At 49.2% G+C, this 24,336-nt stretch overlaps 1 protein-coding gene across 4 annotated transcripts in view; it reads left to right on the top strand.

Moving 5' to 3' along the window:
* DAAM1 (dishevelled associated activator of morphogenesis 1) overlaps positions 1-24,336 on the top strand; it is a 91,583-nt gene that overhangs the window by 5,079 nt on the left and 62,168 nt on the right. For 2 of the 4 annotated variants that reach the window (XM_088057756.1, XM_088057754.1), the window contains exon 2: positions 13,170-13,268. The gene's annotated coding sequence lies outside the window, so the exon portion shown is untranslated. Of the gene's footprint in view, positions 1-13,169; positions 13,269-23,892; positions 23,960-24,336 lie in introns of those variants that run through there. The other 2 variants (XM_088057755.1, XM_088057757.1) reach the window with 2 other exon arrangements.

Below are 24,336 nucleotides of genomic sequence, written 5' to 3'. Positions count from 1 at the left end.
CCTGCTTTTACCACACCTCCTGAAGGAATGGTTTTCGGAAGCTGAACCCAGTGACCCAGTTACCGACCTCTGGGTTTGGACTGTTGCCAGGAATTCTGCACTGAGGCTCCTTGTCCCCTTTTGTGCAGGCTCTGGGTGGAAAGCAGCCATGCCAAAGCTTAAAACAACTTGGCGACAGCCAGAGATTGGTGAGATAAAGAGAGGGGAAGGACCCAGTTAATCCACCTGGCCTGTGCCCATCCCTAGGAGAGCAGAGGAGAACACAGTGGGATCTCCTGGTGTTCCTTGCTCCCTGCTGCTCCTCTTTCACATGGGGCTTTCATCCTGTTTCCCGTGGCGATGGGCTGGGCTGCTGGCAGATCCTGCCTTGGGGCAGGATGGCAGGCGGAAGCAATTCAAAATTGTGCCATTCAGAGGCAGGCTCTGGGGGTGCTGTGTGAAACACCAGCAGCTGGGCTCTGTACCAATATGCAAAACTGAGCTTGGCAGCTTTTAGGGAAGGCTCTGCAGGGTGTTGGTTCCTCCGATGGTTTGCAGGAGTGAGGACAGGCTTGCCTCCCCTCCTAGCGAGTGGGGCATCCTCAGAGGCTCTGGGGTCCAGCATTTGAGGGCAGACTGCACCAAGCAGGAAAGTCCTCACACTGGTTTTGGGCAGGAACACAACTGTCCATGTGCTGGGGCTGCAGGGCAGGGGAGCTGGGGCTGTGCTCTGCACCTGGCAGCCAGTTTTGCACCACTTGGGCTGGGAGGGGAGGACAGCACTCATTGTCATTAAAATAAAAAAAAAAAACAACCCGGAGTCTGAAAATGGGGGATGCAGAAGGGCATCGTTCAGGGGTGGGATCTGCAGCCACTCAGGTCTGAGGTGTGAGAAGGAGAGTGCAGTGTGTTACAGGGGAGCGTGGAAAGATGTTTTATGTTGCTCAGATGATTTTCTAGCAGCTTGGTGCCTGTTACAGGCAAACTCTGTTGGCAGGCTTTTCTCCCGGCTGCAGCAGGGAGGAGGAGGAGGAGGATTGAGGAACAGTCCAGGGACAATTTCCCCCACCCCAAACAGGCGAGATTAATTGCTTGCTGTGGTATGGCCATGGAGGCAGTGCAGGGGATGTTTTCTGGCTTGGGTGGTTGTGTGACATAGAGTTCAGTCCACGGTGGGTCTGTCCTGTTGCTGCTCCTGAATGTTTATTTTGTCCAGACCTTTCTGAGGCGGAGCAGCACATCCACCTGACTTTTACCTAGCCATGGGGTGTGTTATTTTTCTTCTTTTATTTCTGAGTGCTTGTTCTTTGCTTGGCCTCAGCATCAGCGTAGTGAATGGTGCTTAGAGGAGCTGTGAGCTCATGTCCCATCCTGGAGAGTCTGTGTCAGCTGTGGTCCGGTGCAGCTGTTTCCTTCGAGGACGCTTGTGTGGATGGAAGTGACCATAAATCTGTTTGTGTAAAGCTTTCCCTGCCGTGAGCCCAGTCATCCTTCATGTTCCTATTGTTTCATGCTGCTGCTGCTCCTGGAAACCACAGAGCACCTCCTTGCCAGAGCTGAGGGTGGGGGAGATGTGTCAGGGAAGGTGCATACCCTTGTCGTGCCTGGCTTCCAGAGGAATCGCATGCAAAGGACGCTTCATTGGCTGAGGTTTCCTTCCCTCTGCCCCTGAGGCACGAGGAGTGTCTTGGCTTGTGTGCCCAGCACAGGGAAGAGAGGCTGCTCTGTGCCTTGATACCAGGGTAAGCTTTTAGGGTGCCTGGTGTTTTTCAGCTGCCCTGTCTGCCTTGGCACCGCTCCCCTTGCATATCCCATGCGTCGCTTTCAGCTGCTGTGCCACTGCAGAGGGACACTTGTGTGCCCAGCTTGCTCATGGACAGCCTGGTGTTGGATCTCATCCTGCAACACAGGAAAAAAGCAGCCCCACGGTGCTGCCTCCTTGGGTTTGCTTCTTCCATCAAGCTCCAGCCCCGTGTCTCAAACTCCAGCAGGGATAAGGCTGTCGGAGCTGGGGTGTTGTTCCGTGGTGCCGGGCAAGCGTCAGGCAGGAGAAAAGCTGAACGTGCAAATCTGCTCCTGGGTGCTCCAGTAAGTCATGCCAAGGACTGTTTGAACAGTGCTAATCCCAGGTACCTCTGGAGCAACCTTGTTTACAATGCCAGCACTTCTAATGGGTGTTCTGACAGAAACTTTACGCAAGCCATTTGCTCACCAAAACTCTCGGGGTTGGGGAGATTGGTTTTCAGACCCCAGCATGTCATCTCCTTGTCCCAGTGTTTTGGAGATACCCTGCAAAGAGACTGGAAGCTTTTTGGGGACCACTTGCATCCATTTATGAGCTCCATCTGTTTTTCCATGGAGAGCACTGCTGGAAAATTGCATGTGAAATAGCAAGTGGTTCTGGAGCCACAAGAAATCCCTGCCCATCACATGGAGCAAAAAGATGTTGAGGAAAATTTTTGGAGCATGCTAAATATTGTAATCCCTACAGTCAGTCTGCTTTTGGGGCTGGGGCTTTATGCTCATCATTTTTTTCCCCATTTACTTATGTTTTAAATGCTGGTCTTCCACTTACTGGGTTCAGCAAAATTTGTCAGTTCTTAATTGATGCAGTGGTGAACATAGTTGTGTTCAAACTGCAGTGATGTGTGACAGGCTGTGATTTGGGTTACCTAGTCATGAAATTGTGCCATTCCCTTAGCTGGCACACTAGGACTTACTTTACATCCAGGGTTTTAAAGCCATTCTGTAGCGTGACAGCTTTCATCCTGAGAAAAAGAGAGCAAAGAGGGACTTTAGCCTCAAAATTCTCTGAATTGATTTCCAAAGGATTGCTTGTAGTTGCATCAGAGGAAGCTTTGTTGATTTTGCACTGGGGATGAGGCTGAACTAGGTGAGAGACGTGTGAGACAGTGGTGATGATGTGTCTCGCAGCTGTAGCTCAGTTGCCTCATGTTCATGTTTTTATTTTACCTTTGCCTTGTGGTTTGGGCTGTGTTTTTCATTTTGGTGAAAGTCAAATTGAGACCGTGTCTTTGGGGTCTGGCATCCCCAGTATGCCATGGGCTGTGGGATAATTAAGGAGGGACCCATCCCTGGGGATGGCAAGACCCAAGTTCCAGCTGTGGTAATGGGCTTTTACAGTGTCTTCTGAAATGTATGCCCTTACTCTGGGAAACTGACTCCAGGCAACACGGAGTGAGAGCAAAAAGACCTGTGAAATATGGGTGCTCATTTTTCCAGGGGGGAAAAAAGCCAAGGAAAACATATCCAGCAGTCGCCTTGTCAGATATGTCACGGGAATGTCCTTATCCAGCCCCTGGGTTGGACTCAGCGCTGCTAATTACAGCTTGTCTTGCTGCTGAAAGGAAACGTTTGAATCTGTAAACCCTGGGTTTCCCACAGCAGCATTTTGGGACATACCAACCCCATATCCCCATGCCTGGAAGCTCTAGTCCAATGCCAGAGACTGGGCTGCTGTTTGCACCGAGCCTTGGATTTGTGAGCTCACATCGTGGCTGAAGGTCTTGGAAAAACACCTCTCTGTCCCTGGGCACTTTTCTGAGCTCTCCTGCTCCAAAAGGTCCTGCAAAGCTGCTCTCAGCTCAAGGGATGTTGCTGTAAAGGTCCCAAGCCCAGGACTGCCGTCCTTTCTGGCTCTGGTTTTTGGCTCTGTCCTGCTGGAGGATCCGCAGCTCAGCTCTCCCTTGGGTGCAGCACTTCCTGCCCAGAGCTGGCTGGCCTTCAGGAAAATAAACAGGCCTTCTCTGCTGGAGCTGCGAGTCCCAGGCTGCTGCACGAGGGGAGAAGGCTGGAACCAAGAGACCTTTTCATCACCTGCCTCTACCTGTGCTGGAGCTGGGCTGTGTCTGATTTACAGCACAATGCATTTGGGGACAGCTTTATGTTCTTTCTAAATTCTCGTGTAGCTCCAGGAGGGGAAACCATCCCTAAGCTTTCCGTTTTGCACATGGCTGTGTTCCTGTTGGGAGTCCAGCGTTACAGAAGCCTGTGGGATGCTGCTGGCGGGGCTGTGGTGTTGTGAGCCCATGGCACACACCTGGGCAGAGCAGCAGGGCAGGCTTTTACCTGAGCTTGTGGGACACACAGGACACGAGCTCCAGGTTATGCAGAGCCCAGTACAGAGGGATGTTCACTGCTTGCCAGTGCTGGTCTAACCCCAAGCGTATTAAAAGCCCACAGCACTGTGTCTTCCCCTTCCTCCTCCTGCTTCCTTCCCCCTCCTTTGGCTTTTCAACACCAGGTTTTGAATAAATCATCTAGGATGTGATCACACAGGAAATTCGCGAATTTAATTTATTTTTTTTTTTTACAGCCAAGTTAGGAAGTGAGTTCAACTCTCCAGGGTTTCAGTCCTGTGCTTTTTAATCACGAGGTTCCCCATCCTTTCTACTCTGTCACTTGTGACATGATGTCTCCTTGGCTGTGTAAGCTTTCCCCCTGCTTTGGCCTGCCCACAGAAACAATGGCTGCTGGAAATGCTCTTCAAGAACCCGGAATGGCTGGGGACTGGCTGTGGAAAATGCAGACTTAATCTTTTTGTTGTTATTTTGTTTACCACTTGGTTATCCTTTTCCTTCAAAGAAAAGCAAAGCCCTTGTTCTTGCAGAATTCACCACTTGTGATGTGTTCCTTGCTGGAAGTAACACGCTCAAAATCCTGCATTCCTTTGTGCATCTTTGCTTTATTTTCTTTTTCTTTGTGGGTGGGAGTTTAGGGAGTATAATGGGCAGATTAGCAACTGTATTTGTGGAGTAACCCATCTTTGTGCAGGTCTGGCTAGAAACCAATTAAGCTTGTCTTGATCTCTAAATGAGATTTTTGTCGAACGCCTCACCCAGCCGCCTTCTGCATCCATTAATCGCAGGGTGGATGAAAATAGCTGAACGAGAGAAGATCTCGTGTTGGATAAACACAGAGGCGTTGGCTGCGGGGAGGTTCCCGGGATGCGTGCGAGCTGCTGCCTCTTTGTGTGGTTGTTTTGTAGCTCTGCTTCTTGAAACCTGGGATTAGGAGCTTTTGACTGCAAATGTGCAATCCCCTGCTGGATAAAGAGGGAACATCCCATGGACTTCATTAGTGTGCTGGCCCCCATTTCTGTGACATCCCTGGGGCGAGAGCAAGGGTGTATTGGTGTTTGGGAGCTCCTTGCGACTCTCGGCTGTGGGGTCCCCAAAGTGCCTTGGCCTGGACGGATCTGTCTGGTTTTAAGTTGTTGCTTTTTAGCCTGGAAAACCCTGTGGCTTTCCAGGGGGACACACGACCTGGCCAGGCTGGGGGTGTTTGCTGCTGCTGTGATGAAAACCAGTCCGGGAACGGCGCTTGAGTGCGGCGTTTTTGAAGAGAGCCGATTAAGGAAAGATGCCTTTAATAAGCTGTGCCTTTGGGGAACCCTTCTATCTCTGTCCCAGACTGCTTCTGCATCAAGATAAGGTTGCAGAGCAGCTGGATCTGTGCTTTGCTTTGGGAGTTGTAGGAGGGGGAAGGGCATTAGGATTTCTTCTAGGGTGCGAACATTCATTAGGATCACTTTTATTTGTAAAGTAGCTACAGATAAGCCGTGCACAGGTGATACCTTCTTCCCTGCACGCCTGGCCTCGCTGTTATAGACAAATGATGGCGAGAGTGATGTCAGGGAAAGGGGAAAAGGAAAACACAGGGTGAACTTGTAGGGTGCAGCTGCTGCAGATGTGCTGTCACATGCAGCAGACCATCCTTCCACCCTTCTTGGTGCTCTCCTAGGGGGGCACAAACCAGCTTTTCCCTGCATGCCTAGAATTTTGCTCTCTGTCTCCCTGCTCCCCAAATTCCAAAAGCTCTTGGGTTATTCATGGAAGTGCTGCTTTTTTTCTTCTCCCAGTGTAGAAGTGCCCAGTAAGAGATGTGGGTCTGAAGACATGGAATGATGTGCTGTAGCCCATGTGCCACATCAAGGAGGTCATGTTGTGGACCTTGATATTATGGCATGGCCAAACCCAGTCACTTTCTGTGCTGGGGAAATTTGGGTCAATTTGGGAATCCTGAATCCACAAAGATCTGGATCTGGATGAAGCAAATGCCTTCCAGGGTTCCATGACAACTGCAAAAGCCTCAGAAAAATCTAAAACTGGGATGACTGGAAGATGGTTTCAGTGCTTGGGTGGGAGTTACGGAGAGAGGAGCTGGAACAACCTCCAGGACTGGTGCTGCTTTGCTTTTTTGGGATGCTTTTGACAGAAAAGCTGCTGAGTTTTGATGCCGGTGAGACAGAAAAATACCTGGTGGCAGGGTGTCCCCCCGACTTCTTCTGCTGTCATGGGGCTGAGGCAGTTTGGTGCAGTGATCTGATGAGGCATGGCAGCTGTGCCCTGTGGAGATACCATCTCCTGGGAGGAAAATGTAAAAATAACCACGTCTTTGCGTCTTTGAGTTGTGTGAGACTGTAGCAAAGGAGGTGGGGGATGAAGTTATATCCGTGGAAATTAGGCAGGAGAATTGAGTCTTTTACTGGGAGGCAGATCTGAAGGAAAGGTCCTGAAGACCATGAGGGAGGGAAATGTCCTTGCCCTCCTGTAGTGTGCTAGGGTGCAGGGGACACACTGGGGCTGGGCTCTGGGGTGGTTTCAGAGGGTCCCCCATTGTTCCCTGTCATCCTCTTCCTCACTGTGGGCTGAAGGAGGTGCAGCCCCATATGTGTTCCTGCACCTCATCCCATGCCGTGGCTCCAGGGTCTAGACAGGTGACACAAACCCTTGCAAGAGACTGTCCTGCCTAAGGCTTTGGAAACCTGTTGGACCCATTCTTCCACCTCTTTGCTTTTCAGAGCTTTTATGGAGCAGGTCTTTTCCTCCATGGGGGAGCACTAAAGTGTGGAGCTAGGAATAAATCCGTGGGAGCTGTGATGGATGGCGGACGGGCGCTCCTGGCGTAAGCAGCCTCTGCTAATTTAATCTGCGGTGGACACGATCTCCTTTGTCTTCCAGTGGAGCTAAATATACCCTTTGGGTTGTGGTTATGGAGGCTAACTCCCTTTTTGATTATGGGAAACACACGAACATGGGATGCAGCTGGCTGCCTCCGGATGGAGCCGCGAGAACAGCGGGATTGGGGCATCCCATGGCTGAGACTTTCTCCTGCTTACCTGTATCTGGACCAGGCCAAAGTGTGGGATGCTCAATGGCCATCTGTGTGGAGAGCTCCAGCTCCAGAATTTCATGTGATGCAGGTTTTGGAAGCATGAGGAATTCCAGCATAGACGTAAGATTTTAATTGTCTGACGGGTTTTAAAGTTTAGTGGCTGAGCTGCACCTACCTGGACATGGCTGGTGGCTTCAGGACAGAGAAAAGGTCCCTCTCCATCTTTGCATAATTCCCAGTAGCAGCAGTTCAGTATTTCTGGATGCAAAGGAAAATAAAAAGCTGTTGGTCAGCTTGAGCAGCAGTTGGAAGAAGTTTTACTTCTGGAAGGCAAAAGGTGAATTGAAGACCAGTGGTGAAATTTAGTGTGTTAGTCCAAAGGTGTCACCTGGGAATGTGTGTGCCTGGGATTAGGCACAAGCTGTGTGTTGGGGGATGCCTGTTTGCACCCTCTTCTGTCTGTGTTGGTGCTCTGCCACAGCTGCTGGATGGGTCTTTGGTTGCTTTATCTCCTGAGGTTTGTCCTGTGTGACAGTATCTCAGATTCTTCTGTGTTTGGCCTCACACGGGTCCTCGGAAGACCAGACAGTCTCAACAACAGGTGAAATGTGCTGCTGCATCTTCCCTGCCATGCTGACCTCAAAGCCAGTTTTTTCAGCCCTCACTGTTGCTGGCTTGAGAGGAGCCATGAAAGCAGTTCTTTAGGAGAACTTTAGGGAAATGTGGCTTCAGGGTCTCTAATATTGGCAGCTTCTGAGTTAAATACCCTGTGTCAGCCATACAAGTGCCTTGTACAGGCATTTCCTGGAGGCTGGCGAACCTGTATTCCCCCATTTGCTGCCCTGGTGTGTAACCAGCTTATTTCTCAGCTGCTGGATTTAACCCTCTTATCCACCTCTGTGCCAGCCCTTCACACTTTCCTGTTCCTCTGTCCCAGGATGTCAGGAAAAGCCTGGATGACTTCCATGGGAAATGGGTGTTTGCCCTCCCTATGATGATTACTTCTGTTATTTAATAAGAAACAAAACAAAAAATGCTCTAGCAAACTCCTGGATTGGGATAATTAAGCCAATTGAAGTGTTTTAGTAAATGAGTTTCCCTTTAATTAAAACAAAAAATATATATGTCTCATCATGGTTCCTAAAATAATTAGTCACTAGCCTGCTTTATCCCTGATTTGGCTTACAGGTGGAGAGAGGAGGTAAATTATCATGGAAGCATAGAATGTCCTGAGCTGGAAGGGACCCTTAAGGACCACTGAGTCCAACTCCAGCCCCACACAGAACACCTCAAAAATCACACCATGTGTCTGAGAGTGTTGTCCAAATGTTCCTTGAACTCTGTCAGGCTTGGGGCTGTGACCACTGCCCTGGGGAGCCTGTTCCAGTGCCCAGCCACCCTCTGGAGGAAGAATCTTTCCTTAATATTCAGCCTAAACCTCCCCTTACACAATTTCATCCTGCTCCCTCAGGTTCTATCACAGGCCACCACAGAGAAGAGACTGGTGCCTGCCCCAAATTTTAGATAAAAGTAGGGGAAATCAGCTTTACCCTTGAAAGGTGAAACACCTCGTTGTCTTCTGTGCAAGTGCCTGAGTTTGTCAATTCAGGGAGGCAGAGAATAGTTCTCCAGATGCAAGGCAGTTTGTCCTCCCTTTCCTGGTGTCTCTGGAGCAGAGCAGCACTCCTCGGTGGGGCCAGTTTCCAGCTCAGAAGGGTGAGATGTCACTTCCCTGCCCTTGCACGGTCCATAAGGCAGGAGGATGCTGGGGAGCCAGGAGCTGTGCCCTGGGGCTGGGAGGAGGCAAGGAACCACATCACACCGGAGATTGGGAAAGCCATTAGCATTTTATTCTGCAAAGCCAGTGTGGGAATGGCAACCCCTCAGCGGTGGGATAAGCGAACAGATGTGACAGGTTTATTTATCAAAGTATCGATGGAGGGAAGCGGGTGTGTTTGGGGAAGGGGTGAGGCAGCGTGGCAGGGCGGAGGTGACCACAAACGCAGCTGTGTGTGCCCTGGTAACTTCAGCTCATTGCTGCCTCAGACTGCTGCCAGAGGTGCTGTACTCTTTATTAATCTGCTGAGATAATTGCAGTTTGAATGTTTCCAGCGGGGGAGTTCACAGGAGGCGGAGGCATTCCTAGAAGCCCTCGGTGGGTACCATCCTGCAGGCATCCAGCAGCGTGACTCAGCCTCTTGGCTGCTGGTGGTTCAAAGTGGCACTCGGGTTGGTGCTGATTTTCAAAGCTAATATGAAGACAGGGAGCACAGGCAATGATTTGGAGCTGTGGAATAGCATTTTGAGCTGTGATTAGCAAAAGAGGCAGTTTGGGAGCGGGGCTGCTGCTGAACCCATGGTGGAAGGGCAGTGCCTGACCCTGGTTTGACTGATGAGTGTGCAGGGAAGCGCTGCACGTGCATAAAAGCTGGGGAAATGTTTTGTGCTGGGGAATGGGAATGCTTCTCTTGCCTTTTCATCAAGAAGCTCTAAAATGGCATCCAGCAGCTCTTCAGCCCATGCCTGGAAGCCAAAGCCAGGTGCATGGGATCCTGAACGAGGCATGAGGACATCTGGATATTTATTTATATTTGAGCTGCATTTAGCCACTGGAACAAGCACTTGCAGAAAGTGGCCTTAGCCTTAGCTCAGCTTATTCTGCATGCAGACCACAGGTAGCCCTGAAGGGAGTTTGAGCCTGATGAAAGCACATTAAGCTACCAGTAGCAAGAGAAGCAGATAAGATCAACAAACTGCAGTGATTGGGAGCCCCATACTCCAGGAGAAATCACTTTCAGAGCAAACACTTCTAATGTAGCTTCACAGGGCTGGGAGAGGACAATGCAGAAGAGATTCTAATTCATCTGTGCCACATCTCAGCAGGGAGACAATCCCAGCTCCCTGTTCCACAGGGAGGAGACCCTGGAGGAGTGCCTGGGGAAGCTGTTGCAGGCAGCAGCCTCTGTGTCCCATCCCACCTGGTGGCTGCAGCCCTCTGTAAGCCAGCAAGCAGGTGTGGATGGAGCTTGTGCAGATGTGAAACTGATGCTGAGCAGTGTTTTTTCTTATTTGCCTGCAAAAATCATGGTTGGCTCTGCCTGCTGTGGGGCAGAGAGATGGGGACCAGGTGAGATGTGACACAGATCTCCACTGGCCTCTGTGTTGCACTCTGCCAGCCCCCCAAAGCCTTGTAAGAAATGTCTGCTCTGAAAAAGTGATTTCTTCTGGAACGTGGGACTGAAATGACTGCAGTGCAACCTCTCACTGCTGAGGAAAGTCCTCGTTTTGTCTTGTCCCGTTGATCTGAATGAAGTAATTTATAAGGACGTTTTCCATGAATCAATAAATCCATGCTTGCTGCTGTGCCTGGGAGGTTTAATTTGCTCTAGATACTGCACGGAGTATCTCTGTCCTGAATTGCACTGTGAAGTTCTGCTCTTTGGGAGAGGATGAGGTTACAGCTGGATCCTCTGGGAACATGCTGCCAGCATCTGATGGTGCCCAGTCCCTGTTAACTGAGCACCTCCTGGGGTGGGATAAAGTGTTCAGGCAGGGTGTAAGAGCAGTAGTTTCCCTGTGTGTGGAGTTTGGGGGCTTAGTCTGTTGTGCCAAGCATTTCCTGATGTTACAGATCTTGGGGAAATGGAAACCAAAAAAAAAAAAAAAAAAAAAAAGAAAGAAAGAAAAAAGGCGGGAGTAGAGTAGAGCAGTAGAGCATTGGCCTTCGAAGGAGACCACAGTGCAGAAATCTGGGTTCCAGGTAGGTTTTCCTTCCACATCTCTGTGTGATGCTTCCTTTCTAGAGGAATTGAAAAATTCCTGTTGCTCTGCGCCACCTCCCATTCCAAAAGCTGCTTTTATGAGCCCCTTGGAAGCAATGCACATGTGTTTACAAAGCCTGCCACTGGATCTACCTGGAAAAAGAGGGTTCAGAAACACAGCTCTGCTAGACATGAGAGAAGTCAAAGGTAACCCCAAACCCCCAGTCCTGAGCTTGTTTCCCTTGCTTTGTCTGAGCACTGTGGTCTGGTGAGGCTGGAGCTGTGGTCGTGGGTGGATGAGGGGACCTTGCTTTCTGCTCTGCACTGGGGGTTTGGGGTTGTTCCTGGCCTCTTCCTGTGCACAGTGGGTGTTTTGAAGGCCTCGGAGCTGGTGGGGCACGGACTGGGTCAGCTGTCCCCATGAGCACCTCTCCATCCTGTTCCACCTGGCTGGCTGAGCCCCCAGGGACCCCTCCACTTCTCCCGAGTGGCTCCAAAACCATTTTATATCTCTTGGAGGTCAGAGCTCAAGCTGGAGAATCCAGAAATGTTCCTGGAGCCAAAACACACCGTGGCAAGCCGGGTGTGTGCCTGGTCTCTGCTTCTCATTTCCTTCATTGCTGTGAGAGCAGTGGAGCTGCACATGGGGTTTCAGCAGGGTGTCCCCTCTTTTGTTCCTATATATTGGAACAGTCTGTGCATGTGGTTATATTTAAAAACAATATATATATATGTTTCAGCATGGCCATTGGTGAGCTGTGCCCCTCAGGACTGGTCTGGTTGGACAAAGGAAGGATGTATTTCACAGCTGCCTACCTGTTGCACTGGCAGCTGTGTGATGGTCCTGCTGGTCCAGCCTTTCTTGCACTTGGAAATACAGGTGTTGGCAGGGAGTGATCCCAAACCTGCTCAGACCCAGCTAGGAAGGCTCCTTTTGAAGTGAGCAGGCTTTGGGGTAAGTCTGGCAGCACCAGTGGAGAGGCTCCATTGCTGGTATTTTTATCACAGCCCAAGCAGGCCCTTCCATGTGTGCCCATCTTGCATTTTCCATGCCCTCTTTCCCACGTTTGCTGGTGTGTTGGAATGGAACCAGATACAGCTTCTGGTGTTGGGGCTGGATGTTGGGCTTGTTTCCCATCCTCTGGGACAGCGAACACAAGGTCAAATGATGGCTGTGCCAACGGCAAAGTGGAGCAGCCATATAAACTTGTCATTTTAAATCATTGCCATAATGATTTCTCCTCCCTTTCTTCCACCCCTTCCCCATGTTCTTCCCCGTCACCATGTCTTTCCACACCCACAACCTGGGGGCTGCCTGGATCTCTTCAGGATTTATGCTAAAAGGGAAATGTTATGTACGTAATTAAACCTTCGTATTGCTGGATGGAAATGGGATTTGGTGCTTACCGCTGTGACTCTTTCTCATGCATGAGGGTGAACTGATTGATTACTGAGGTTTGAGATTAAATATTCCCCTGAGCTTCACTGGCATTTAGTGTGGTGGGGGGAGGGCAGAGGGAAGGGGTGGAGGGGAATTATGGTTTTCCTCCAAGGCAAGGAGAGTACGGGAATGTCTGCTGAGCACATCCCCTTGTCTTGGTCTGCAGCATTGGCTCTAAGAGGCTCCTGGCATTGGTGTCTTGGGCACCAATAAAGCAGGTGCTTCACTCCATATCCATGATATCGTGGATGGGCTGCTGGTGAGCTTTGCAAGTCCCTCTCACTGCTGCCTTGAGCATCCCATAGCATCCTGCCCAGTCCCTGTGACTCTGCTGCATCCCCACCTGCCCACATCTCATTGCTGGCTCGCATCCCTCCCAGCCTAACAGCGGGGCAGACCCGCTGTCCCCGCCTTCCTCCTTAGGAGTGCACCTTATTTGTTTATTTTCCTTGAATTCTTTTAATCCAAAAACCCCTCTGTGTTTGGTTTCGATGGGAAGGGAGGAAAAACCCCCACGCGTCGCTCCTCGAGTGCGTGGTGGGCTGGAGGCGCTGCTTCCCTTGAAGTCTAATTTTAGCTGAAGGCGACGGGATCCCTCCAGGGCATGGCAGAGATTTCCTATCAGCTGCCTAGACCTTAAGAAACAACACACACAAACAAAAACAACCCTGAGAAGCACTTGGGGTTTATTTGGGTGAATTCTTTCAAAAAATGGGTGTGACTTATTTTTCTTTACGAGCATTCCCTGCGCACGCTGGCTTTGTTCTGCTGCAGTCGGGTATTTCAGGTCTTCCAAGATTTAATCAGAATAATTAGTTACTGTCTGTTTGTACCTTCTGTTTCTGTTGCAGGGTTACCAAAGGGCGTATTTATCTTCCAGAGGGCTTCCTAAGTGTCGCTTAATCATTAAAGCATCCGATTTCCTCCAAGTTATCTGTCATGAGGCTTATGTAAGTAAATAAATAAATGAAAGCAGGGAGGGTGGGGATGGTGTTGGTGGATTCAGCTTGAGGGGGGGTGGGTTGTACGGATTTTTCCTGATTGTCACGGGTTTAATTGTGAGTTGCCTGTGGTTCCCAGCCCGTCATGCGGTGATCAGAGGACTGAGTGTTTGGATTGGCGCTGAAAGACCCAGCCCGTTTAATGAGACTGCTCTCAGCCAAGCCTTCACCCCACTAAACTGGCAAGAGCTATGTTGCTCCCTGTCATTTCAGGAGCAGGGGGGAAAAAAAGGCCTTACAGGAATGAAAGGCTTTTGCTTTCACTCGCACAGTTACAGCTTTGACTCCTTAGCCCATTGGTATCCCTTATAAAAATCACAGCTCTGTCTGGAAATAAGTTACGGACTGTAAGTTTGTCAGGATTGGGAATCAGCTGTTTTTCAGCCTGTATTTGCATGTTTGGTTTGGGAAGGGGGACTGTTAATGCACACATTTCCCATGTCTAACACAGGAGATGAGAAGGACAGGGAAGTCACTGCAGAGGAGGGTGGGAAGGCTGGGAAGCCTCGCAGGGAGAGCAGTGAGGTGCTGAACCTGGCCCTGGTTCATGCCTGAGTGAATTGTGGGATGTTTTCCCTTCAGTGCTTGTCACCGAGAGCAGATGAGTGGCCCTGTTCAGGTGGCAGTGTGGGGCTGGACAATTTGCTTTTTTCCCTTTGGTTTCTCTCTCTTCCTGAGCTGGTGTGGTAAGGGTTGGGTTCTGAGGTGCTGGCTTGTCAGCTGCCTTTGCTACCTCATTCATCATGTCCAATGTGCAACCCCTGGGAGTGAGGATTTGGGGTGCGTGCTGCTTCCCTGATGGGTTTAGATTTTTTTAAATCCAGAAGCAGCCTTTACCATCAGTTTTTCTGCTTTCCTGTGTGAGAGGGAGCATAAATTTTTGAGGTTCTGAGCCCTTTGTGGGGATACAGATGTGCAGCTGGGTTTTGTTCTCCTTCCCTGGGAGAAGCTCATGAAAGGGAAGGGACACTAAAGAGGATAAGGTGGGACCAAAGGGATCTCAAGGGCTTTGGTGGCTTCAGGGAAAATTGCTTGTGTGAAGGTTGAGGTTGAAGTCCATCTTCTCTCTGCGTTTGTTGGGGGAGAGTAGAGACGAGCCACGGTGATGGGGTATGTGTTGGACTCTGCTGTGGCAGAGCTGAAGCTGGGCATGATCCCCACATCCTGTCCCAGCTCTAGAGTAACAATTTGGAGTTACAAAACAAACTGGCAAATCCTCTGTCCCCTCTGGGACTGATGTGGTGGCTGTCACTACCAGCACCGTGTTGCCAGTGGACTTTGCTCGTTCTGCTCCGGTGTGCGTGGAGGTGGGAAAAGTCCTATTTGATGGAAATACTCATAAGAAAGCCTGTCAACCTGATTTTTTCCTTGATGTTTGCCCAGCTGGAAAGTCTGGTGGTGGTTCAGACAACACCTCCCGAAGCACTGGGAATGTGTGATGTGCAGCGCAGCCATTGCTCCTGCCTGGCACTGTCCCTCCAGCCACAGTGAGGGGTGCAGGAGGGGGTGGCAGGTCTCTAATCCCCATCCTGCTGGTGTGTGCCTGCCTGCTTCGCTCAGCCTGTCACAGATCCGCTTGGTTTGGACTGAGGGAGAGGTGGGGAGGAGAAGCAGAGCTGCTGGGAGTGGAGGAGAGTGGAAAGCGTGGAGGGGAAGGGAGGTGACAGAGTGGTGGAGAAGGATGCTGGGAAGAAAAGGAGATGATGTGGTTCATTTGCCTGGTGCTTTAGAAGTTGCTCAGTTAAATTAAGTGCTCACTAGGGAGCCTCATTTGGCTTTTAAATAGCTTTGGAGCATGTGAATGCTCTATGTTGCTCTCTTCTTTCTGCAGTGTGAGCCACCTCCTGTCCCCATCTCTTTGAAAAGTATCCTGTTAAAAGTCTACCTTAGGATGTGGGAAGGGAGGCTTGGTGGTCACCTGCTTTCAAAAAGCCCTTCAAAGTTCTCTCCAAGCTCCTCATCATTCCAGACCATCCATCCTTTGTTTGTTTCCAGTCTGGACACTGTGAGCTTTGGTGATTGTGGCTGACCACAGGTTCCCTCTCCTGCAGAGGCCACGACATGCCAGGAGCTCTGGTGTTCATCACAGCACCAGCTGGTCTGGGATGAGCTGGCTGGTCTTCCACCACCTCTCCTTGAGCATCCCACTTAAGGCAGGGAATGATTCTGCTTTGGCTTTCCTGCTCTTTTGCAGGGCTGTGTATTTCTTCTTCCAGCCAGCTGAAAACCTGCTCCAAGAGACTGGAGAATTATTTTGTCCCTTGGTTGTCCCTTGGTGCAGAGCTGGATGTTATTTGTGCACTTGATCATCCTGCTACCTGGTAAAGGAAATTCATTGTGCTTAGTTTTATTTAATTTCTGTACAAAATTAAAGCCTCTCAAGCTGTTTCCTTTTCTTTGTCTCCAGAGTAACACACTGTGATGGAAGGTGCCAAAGGCAGGCACAAATCCTGGGGATGGGGATGGCAAACAGTGTTTGGTCTCCAAAAAACTCTGTCTCAGTCAAGGATGGGGAATATTCCCCACACCATAGCCACTTTGGGGGGTTCAGCTGTGTCCCCCTGGGCAAGCAGATCGTGGCCACCAGGTGCCACTGAGGTGTCCCCAGACGTGGGGCTCCTTCCCTGCTCTGGTCCTTCACCATGTGCCCACCAGCCACTTCCAGACGTGGTGGGGGAAGTTTTGGGAGGAGCACACCCCGTTTTCCTCATAAAACTCCAAACAAGAGGCTTGGCCTGGTTTAGATTTTAAAAATAACTTGCACATTTGGAAGCTAAAGTTTCAGAAGGGCTCCAAACGGGATAATGGCTTTGATCGTGACAGTCCAAGATCAAGGGAGGGCTTTTTCGGTTTGCTGCATCAGCTGGAAAATATATTGTAGTGTCTAGACTTTATCATCCTCGAGGAAGGCTCTTTTTCCCTACTCTACAAAAGTTCTAATCCAAAGCCCATGTACAGTTGATAGGAGGGGCTTTGATTGTGTCCAAGAGCATGTTGAAAGAGGTGGAGATGAGCTTTGGACTTTGAAGGACTCAGACCCTGCTTTGTTTCCGATGAGGCTGTCGGCACGATGGAAGTTGTGTCAGCAGTGGGATGGGGACCAGCTGTGTGCCAGTCCCCCCTCCCCAGAGCGGTCAGCTCCTGCAGCTGAGCACTGCTGAGACCCCAGTGCTCATCCTCTGGCTGCTGTGCTTGTGGTCAGCTGCTCGGAACAAAATCTCCCACAGCTGTCTCAGTTTTCTCTGCGTAATAACCATAAACGTTTGATGGCGTGTGGACAGGACTTCAGCATTTTTAGCTTGAAATATAGAAAAAGTGTAGAAAATGTATGGTTTTCTCTCCTTACCATTCTGTAAGTGGGTTTTAATTTTTTTTTAATAATTTTGCTGAATTCTTTTATTATTATTATTTTTTTTTTTTAAATTCCAAAAGAGAGGCAGGGAAGGTTCTTCTTGAGTTTCCTGGAATAAACTCAAAAGCCTGCTGAGAATGTGAGGACATCTGGCCACATGTATTTATAGAATCATTAAAGTTGGAAAAGTCCTCCAAGATCGTTGAGTCCAATCTTGGATCAAACACCATCTTGTCAACCAGACCATAGCCCTGAGTGCCACACACAGTTGTTTCTTGAACGCCTCCAGGGATGGTGACTCCACCACCACCCTGGGCACTCTGTCCCAGTACTTAACAACCCTTTCAGTGAAAGAAATTCTTCCTGATGTCCAGCCTGATCCTCTCCTGACATAGCTTGAGGCCATGTCCTTTTATCCTGTCCCATGTTCCCTGGGAGCAGAGCCTGAGCCCCAGCTGGCTGCACCCTCCTGTCAGGGAGTTGTAGAGTGAGAAGCTGAGCTTCCTTTTCTCCAGGCTGAGCCCCCCCCAGCTGCTCCTCATTAGATTTATTCTCCAGACCCCTCCCCAGCTCCCTTCCCTTCTCTGGACACCTTTATGACCTTCTTCTTGTGAGGGGCACAGAACTGGACACAGCACTCGAGGTGTGGCCTCAGCAGTGCTCAGCACAGAGGGACTAACTCTTCCTGAAAGCCCAGGTAGCAGTCTAGCTCCTCATTCACATTGGAATATTCCCTGTGGAGGAAGCAGAGGCAGTTTTTCTTTGAAACACTGTGTTTTCTGTGCAGGGCCCTGGGTGGGGGGGTTTTGGCAGGTGTGTCACTGGCAGAGCCACCAGCAGCCATCTCCTTGGTGTCTCTGCTGCAGCACACCATGATGTCTCAATGCCTGAGGCTTTGGAGGGGTTGCAGCCTCGTTATGAAAGCTTCATCTGGAAGCTTTGAGAAACATTTGGAAATGTTTTGGAAAATATTTGGATCGAGGATGCCATAGGTCTGTGCTTGGTTGTTTCACTTTGCTTTGTCCTTGAGCAAGAAAACTGTTTGGTTTCTGGTTTTTTCTTTCCATCAGTTATTCTTTTAGACAAACTTATTTCCAGGGATAAATCACAGCAAATGCCAGTGTGAAAATAGTTTGTGGTGTAACATGGTACTGAAATTTTGCTGGAAGGGATCTTGAGAGGTTACCTTGTCCCCAAGGGTAACTGAATACACTTAGCAGTCTGGAAAGGGATTGTCTTTGCTGGGAGTTGTTTTGTCATAAAATATCTCAGGAGCAGAGGCAAAAATCTACCAAATAACACTGTCAGTATGTATGCATGAGCCTTCTTCAGTTTATTCAAATCATTTGCTGAATAAGTGTTGAAAATTAATGCTGGGTTTGTTCCCAGAGCTATTCAAAGTAATATTCCAGAATAACCTTTTCCACCTTGGCATGTGCCAACATATTAAAAGCTTTATGGATGAATTGCAGTTACCCACAGTCTGTATTTGACATGGAGCCATCCCTGTTTTGCCCCATTTCTGAGACAACCAGTCACCAGAAGTCCCACTGGGATGAAGAGCAGGTTTTTCTCTGTTTCTTGTGAATTAGTTGTGACTTTTCAGTTTTCCAGGTGGTCACCAGCCCTGTGGAAATCCACAGCAGCCTCTCCCCTTGACATCTGCAGCCTTAGATAAAGTTGTGAGATCCTGGGCAAGAATCACTAGAAATCCTCATCTGCTTTGAGATTGAGCCAAGTGATGACTTTCAGTTAATTTCTCCTGCATCTTCCTCTGTCCCAGCTTTGTATCTTGAACGATGAATAAAAAAAAAAAAATACCAAAGAGCTCTACTTTAATGCCCCCACCTTTTAAAGGTGCTGCAGAGCTCCATGGGGTTTTTTCACCTTGCTTACAGCTCCCCACTTCAGTGATGGAAGGTTCTGAAAGAGGTTCACCTGGAGCGAGCTGGATGCAGGCTTGTTCTCCAGCCAGCATTGCGCTGGTGTTGGAATCCACACAGCCCAGATGGTGACTGGTTTTCCTTCATCTTCTCCTTTTCCCAACCAGTTTACAGTAAGTGATAGGGGAATTCATCCATCTTTGGCTGTGGGGAAGGCTTGGCGAGCCCCCCTCGCCCATCTGCACATTTAAAGTGAAGATGACTGGCATCAGCGTTATTGTTTGGCCAAACGTACGCGGGGATATCACAGCTTAGATTTGTTACAGATGGGTTTCTGGATATAGTCTAAGGCATTCTGCCAGCCAATTTTATATCTGTGTAAAAGTGATTGGCATCCCTATAAATAAAGCTGCTGTGGGATTATAAATCTAAATATACTTATTCATTAAATTATTTTTACATTTGGGTTGTCATCCTGGCTTATCATAAGCAAACCGTGCTCTCTGCCTGTGTGTTATCCACAGCTCCAGCAATGTGGCTTCTGAGGCTTGGAAATATCTTATCACTTGTGTGTGAGCTATCCATGAGCCTCTGTGCCATGGATCTCTTCATTAGGACTTCCTCACAGTCACCACTGGGAATGTCTCCTGTCCTGGAGACTGCTGTACAAGTGGCAGTGGCTGTAAATACAGGCATGTGAGCTTTTCTTTTTTGGTTCACAAGTGATCGTGACTTTGCTTGGCGTATTTAGTACCTGTGACCTGGTAAATGCTATTTTCATGTCTGCTTTGGTGCTGGGAAGGGTTCCCCCATAAGCTTCTCCATCCATGTCCTCAGGCAGGGAGTCTCACAAAGTTTCTTCCTTCTGTGCTGCAGGCTGGGCTGCATGGAAATAGGGGTCTTTCCACCTGGTTGAACCATCCCTGCTGGTTGTTTTGGTTACAGGAGCAAGGAAAAAAGTCCCCCAGAGCAGTTCCAGGTGCAGCTGTGAGCTGGGGAGGTGCTGGAGGGAGAACCTAGCCAGACACCAGCAGAGCTGGGCAGCAATGCAGGCACTGGTAAATCTGGCTTGGTCTTTGAAGAGGCTGATGAGAGCACTGAGAGCTGCAGCCTCTGGTTTCTCTGGGTTGTTTTTTTCCTCTTCCTTTCAAAGCATTTGATTATTAATTCAGTAAAGGATGAAGCATAGGGAAACACGTGCATGAATGGCAGAATTTCAGCTGCCTCACTCTCCTCAGTAACACTGTGCACTGATGAAAGTTAACCCATGATTTTAGTTTAATTTCCTGATGAAGGGAAGCTTTAAAGTCTGTCCATCTGCTCCTCCTCCCGTCACTGACAATTCATTAAGTCCATTGCCTGCTTTTGTCCTTTCTTTCAGCCAGGTTTTTCATCTCAGATCTGTGGAGCTGCTGCAGTTTTTGTCAAAACAGCCATCAAGTTAGAATGGCGTGGAGATTTTTTTATTAAGGGATGCAATGAAGCCTCAGCCTGTACTAGACACCAGGGGACACACATAAATGTTATGAACATCCAAGCTATAAAGAGTGCTTTAGTTGGATTTGCCACGTTATGAGACACCAGAGAGCCCACGCTGCAGGTCTCTGTGCAGACATGTAGGTGTTGCCAGGGGGATGTTCACCTCAGTCAGTTCTCTGATGTCTAATAAATGTGAATTCATCCTGCAGCCTCACTCTAAAAGTGGCTTATGTTGCTGAGATTCACAGAAGGAAATCTTTCCATTCATGTTGGCATACCCACCAAATGTAGTTTTGGTAGCATAACAGGGTCAGCACTGTCTTGCAGGGTATTCAGAAACTGGTAGCAACATTTGGATGTCTGGACTTTTTGCTGGAGTTGCCAATCCATGTGCAGTTTGGCACTGTGGAGGCAGGGGAGGCCATGCTCTGGGATTCAGCATCCTGAAGGTGGGAGCTGGGAAATGCTGCTGGAAACCTCACATGCTGTATCACAGGAAAGCACAGACTGGCAGGTGAGCAGCAGATGGGGAGGAGAAGCCTGAGTGGGGGATCCTGTGTCCCTGCCTCTGGGTTATTTCTGGTGCCCAGTGGCTGAGCTGCAGCTGCATGGTGGAGGTAAGAGGTTGTAGGTTGTGTCCTGGAGGTACCAAGTTGGTTTGAGCAGAACAAATTTCACAAAGTCAGAAGTTGAATGAAGCGTTTTTCTTGGTGCTGATTAGGACAGAGGTTACCTTGGCCAGGGCTGTGTGGCTGGTGCCAGCAAACAGAGAGGGGTTTGCCTCTGGGAATGAGATTCCCATGGTCCCTGTGTCCTGCTGCAGACCCTAATGCAGTGATGTACCCCCCTTCCTCCCTAAACCAGCAACAGCTCCTGGTTGGCACATCTTACCCAGGCTCTGGAGGTGCTGGTGTGGGTGCTCAGAGCATCTGTAAGGTAGTCTGGAGGTGATGGTGTGACCAGCTGGGCTTGGTAGATGGGTCCTATGTGGGTGTGAGATCATTTCATCACCTTGTCTCAGGGGGAAGGGAGAGACTATGAAACACCAGCCACCACCAGCTTCCCTGCAGGGATATGATGGGGTGCAAACAGGACTTGACATTCAGTGTGTTCTTGGTGAGCTGCCAAATGTTTGCATATCAGCCTGGCTTTTACTGGTAGGTGTCAATGCTTTTTTCCAGGCCTGGTTTCCACTAAAACCTGAATTCTTTGCTTTGTTGGATTTTTTTTTTTTGCCCCTCTTTGTTTCCTTTTTTCTTTCTTAATTCAGTGCCTTAGTAAGAACACAGCTGAAGTCCTGGGAGCTCAAACTAAACCTGTCTATTACACATGACCCGATTAGACGCCATGGTAATAAGCATTTGAATCTAAAGCTAGATTAGGCAGGGAGCAGTCTGAGGCTGGATTTGCATAGCACACATTCCTTTTCCATAGGACATGTTGGTAAATCTTCTGAAAGTGAATTTAGAAAGCGCTGGCATGCGTCAAGTGCTCCTGTTGATGCATGGGTTGCTCTTCTCACTGGCACTCAGCTGGGAAAAAAATGCCTGTGATTGCCTGGAAAATGTTTTCTCTCCTCTCTGCCTGCTCTCACAGCTCATGTTGCAGTCCGTGGGGAAGGGTATCTCTTGCCAGCTCTAAAAATCTGCGTTAAGGGCATTTTGAAAATTTTAGCCTGGAGAGGCAATTATTTCAGGGTGATTTCTCTTCCTGTGACAACTCTGGCAGTAGTGGGGTGAATTTTCAGGTACCTAAATCCAATTTTCAGCTTCTTCATGCTTTCACTTCAGTGTTACAGGTCTTGTGCTGGAAAATGCTGCAAAGATTTGTTATCCAAAAGCCATTTAATTTCCTTCCCCTGTAGACAGTCAGAAGATTTTGGATGATCTGAGGGTCAGTCTCTCTTTGCATTATGTTTAGGCCATTCAGACTGCAGTGTTATTTTGGGGCAATGGGATGCAGAGGTCAGACAAGGGAGGAAAATGTTTTCCAGTGTTTAGGGCAGTGTCTGGGCAGTGAAACCTGCAGGCTGTCTGTTCTAGGAAAGGACTTGAGATGGAGTCATGGATTTCAATCTCTGTTTGGCTTGTTGGGCCACACTTCATTATCTGTGGTGTTGTCTGGGCAGTGTTGGAAGAGCTGATGTTCTGGTGAATGCAGAGCTGCACCCCTGAGTGGCCTCTATCAGCCAACTCCATCGCCACTTTTGCTGGCAGAGGTGTTTCAGAAGCAGCTGAAGGAATGGGAGAGTGTTTCTGGGTGTTGGGGGTGTATTTTCTCACTGCAGGGCTGGGCAGACCTGGTGTCAGTCAAATGCATTGCCCTGCAGCCATGAAGGGAGGGGAGCTTTGAAGGAATGCCACAAGTCACTGATCACCAGAGCACCTGAAGCCTTGGCCAGGTGTGAAGAGCTCTGCAGGACCCAGCCCACCCGCAGGCCTCACCCGTGTGAAGTTCTCCATCGGTTTGGATTGCGGGTAAACTGATGGGGAGAGGTAGAAATGCCATCACTCCAAACGTGTCCCCCATGCTGAGCATGACTCCAAGTGCTCTGGAACAGCCTTTGGTCAGCTGGGGTCAGCTGTCCTGGCTGTGTCCCCTCCCAGCTCCTGCAGCCGCGGCCTCCTCGCTGAGGAGCAGGAGCGACCTTGGCTCTGCACTGCACAGCAGTAACTACAACATCTCTGAATTAGCAGCTGTAGTGCTTTCGGTTCAAAAACGAGGCAGAAACACTGCTCCCAGCACAAACCCAAAGAAAATGAACCATGTCCAGCTTGGGAGGGGGCAAGGGCTGGTTTGAGGAAGGTGAACGAGGTGGAGCGGTGCTGTGGGAGCATCTCTGCAGAGAGCAGCGTGCCAGGGTTTGGTGTTCCAAACTCCAGCAGGAGTGGGTCACACTCTCTGAGCCCATCCTGTGGCTCTCTGAGCCCAAGCTGTGCCTGCAGTGTCCTTGGGGAAGGTGAATCTGTGCTCCTGGGCACCTCTGAAGTGTGGTGAGTCCCAGATGTATCAACACCCAGCCCTCCTGCTGCAGAGGCGATTAAATTTAAAAAATCAAACATAGTTGTGTTCTCTCAGGGTGTCTGAGCCTCTTGGGATCCCCTTGGGTGACTTTTTCGAAGTGGTTATTTGCAATTTCTAGGTGCCTCTTTTTCTTCTTTTTTTTCTTTTCTCTTTTTTTTTTTTTTTTTTTAATGAAAAGGGATATATTGTATGAATATCTACAGGGGTGGGGAGCTTGTGTTGCAGTTTGTGCCAGGTGCAGTGTGAAAACCTGTGAAGAGGAGATACCCACTCCCATATGTAGCTGTGGCAGGGATGTGGCCACTGTTGCTGTGATGTTGCCCCTCCAGGGGGTTTTCTCACTAAGATGTGGGGTGGAGAGGCTCAATTTTTGAGCAGTATATAGAAATGAAGGCAGGCAGGATGCCTGAAGCACTAGAGATGCTGTGGATGCCCTGTTTGGAGTCCAAACTCTCAGGGGAAAACCAGACTTGGTTAAATCAATGCGCAGAGGAAAAACTAACAATCCTGTGCATGTACTCAGTGTGTTTAAATTCGGTTTGTATTGACACTGCTGATGCTGATACTTTCCTGGATTAAGCATTAAAATAGCCTCTATTGATTTTTAAATGCATCCCCATAGGACCTCCACTGGGCTGACATTCCCCTCTGGATGCTGCAGCAGGGGAAGAGGAGCCTTTTCTTGGTTCATCCCCATTCCCTCCCCTCAGTCAGAGGCCGGATAATTAGGCAATTAAAACCACGTGCCCCCATTAATGAATTGTCCTGTGAATTGCAGGTGGTGGATTTGAGTAGCTGTCCTGGAAAATCTGGTGTCCTGGTGGCTGGGGCTGTGCAGATCCATCCTGGTCAAAGCAGGGCTTTTGCCATAAGCTACATTGTGTTGTGGCTACATAAAATAAGTATGGCCAAGCCTTCCAGTTAATCTCACTTGCTGTGCTTGCCTAAGTTTTTTGTCTTTTCCTTTGTTTGAATGCAGACAGTATTTCAGTGAAATGTGATAAAAGTTGCTGTTTTTTCCCAGGCTGGGTGAGAGCTATTTGTGTTGTGCTTGATGTGAGCTCATATACATTTTTTTTTTTGTGTTCATCTGCTGGAACACAGGGAGGTATTAGTGTCATACTGGAAGGAAAAGGAGCCTGAGGGCCTTTTCTGCCATTAGACATGTTTATCAAGGAATTCTCAACCCCAACTTCGTACTTTAGGGGGGGAAATCACTGTGGATTAACATCAGAATTTAAAAACCTTTAAAAGGAAATCAGCATTGCAGATGGGTAGG

The sequence above is a fragment of the Pseudopodoces humilis genome, chromosome 7 (genome assembly GCF_049639895.1).
Source record: "Pseudopodoces humilis isolate 2021_Gansu_Grassland_sample_001 chromosome 7, ASM4963989v1, whole genome shotgun sequence".
NCBI lineage: Eukaryota > Metazoa > Chordata > Aves > Passeriformes > Paridae > Pseudopodoces > Pseudopodoces humilis.
Note: the sequence above shows the minus strand (reverse complement) of the source record. Positions and strands in the feature narration are given on the sequence as shown.